The 1,796-nt window shown below is 38.9% G+C and overlaps 1 non-coding gene across 1 annotated transcript; it reads right to left on the reverse strand.

Moving 5' to 3' along the window:
* Positions 1-929: 929 nt before the first annotated feature.
* On the reverse strand, positions 930-1,001 carry trnag-ccc. Its single transcript has one exon. It is a non-coding gene; the product is annotated as a tRNA-Gly (tRNA).
* Positions 1,002-1,796: the final 795 nt, after the last annotated feature.

Raw genomic sequence — 1,796 nt, forward strand, 5'->3', positions numbered from 1 at the left:
TTCAATATGGTCATTACAGACAGTCAGGCTGTGCAATGATATTGGAGTTATTCACATTCATTTTCTGAAGAGTTTTCAGCACAATCTGTAACTCAGGAACTGTTAATACCGAATCTGCTGCACGCCCGCCGTTTAATACTCTGTCAGGGCCCATCCCAAGCAGGAATTGGTTGGAACCAGGTATGTTTAAACCAAACTCTGACCATGAAGTGAAACACGGGAAACTAGAGGCCGCCATTGGCTGATCTTTAATTAGACAATTTCCAAAGCTGCCGGAACCAACTGTTTCAATAAAATGCAATTTGCTTTTATTTTTTATTTAACATAACCATCACGAGAAAGATTTAACAAGACGGTGACAAATCGCCTTCATTCATAGCTTTCTGAATTCAATGGAAAGCAGATCTATTCTGCTCCACCTCTCCCTCCCCACTTTAATCAACAGCTTGAATCCCATCACATTTCTACCTCTCCCTGGTTCTGAAGAAGAGTCATATTGGCCTCGAAGAATTAACGCTGTTTTTTCCTCCCCACAGAAGCTGCCAAAGCTGTTGAGCTTTTCCAGCATTTCCTGTTTCTAATCCCAATAATTCCATTCCTATTTCACTCTGCAGTTCACGGAAAATCATAATTATTATTGATAAGGATCAAACGTGAGTAAAATTTTAAATAAAGCTGGAACATATTTTTATTTGAATTGCACCCGCATACATTTGATAGTAAAAATATATTTAGATGAGTATTTGAAATGCCACATCTTACAGAAGAACTCTAAGTGGGCATTTTGCCGGGCTAATTGCTGGAAAATAGGATTAGAATAGATAGGTACTTAATGGCTGGCAAGGGAACGAAAGGGTATTTCTGTGCTGTTTAACTCTAAAATGCCCAAAAGCTGCATTGTCCGATTGACTAGTTTGAAGGTGAAAGATTGCGATGGCTGGGGATTGAACCCAGGTCAACTGCTTGGGAAGCAGCCATGCTTACCATTACACCACCATCGCTGATTATAACAGGATTGCAGAGAATCACTCTGAATTTTGGTACTGAACCAGTTTCTGTTTTTCTTCAACCATTGGCAACAAATTTGTAATGCACACAGCACCTGAAAAGAGAGTTAGCTGAAACCGATTTTATTTGATGGACTTTCCTGAAGTTCACATCAGCCATTAAGCAGAATAAAACCATAACTAGAATTATAGTTCACAACATTCAGCACTAATTCTTTTACTTCCCCACTCACTGATGAATAAAACATGTCCCATTCTGCAACTTTTATATAGACAGGCCACAATTCACAGGCATTTTAGGGAGCAGAAGACACACATTCTGTTTGGACCCTAGGTTAAATGAATAATAACACATGTTCATCGTACAGCACCTTTTCACATGGCGTAATTCCAGGGGCAAATAGTTCCAAAGTAAGGAAATTATGATGCACCTGTGTGAAACGCTGTTTGGACCTCAGCTGTGGCATGGCGCTCAGTGTCAGGAAGCTATAATAATTCACATAATCTCACTAGAATTGATTGTAAAATAGAGTAACCATGAGATGTGTATATGTAACTACATATGACTGTGTGTGTGATTTAATTAAATTAGAGGCAGCTATCCTGGGTGCTTTGATCTAAGAAGAGAGGTTAGGTTTGAAATGTGAATTAGATAAACATGGGGGAGTTTAGAAAAAAAGGCCTCAAGGGGGTAACTCTTATGAGTTAAAACCAATCAAACTAAATTAACAAAATTAGGATAAATCAGGCACAGCCCCTAATTCAGGTCAGCTGTAAAACCAAGAACAA

Source organism: Carcharodon carcharias (assembly GCF_017639515.1).
Source record: "Carcharodon carcharias isolate sCarCar2 chromosome 24 unlocalized genomic scaffold, sCarCar2.pri SUPER_24_unloc_2, whole genome shotgun sequence".
In the NCBI taxonomy this organism is placed as follows: Eukaryota; Metazoa; Chordata; class Chondrichthyes; order Lamniformes; family Lamnidae; genus Carcharodon; species Carcharodon carcharias.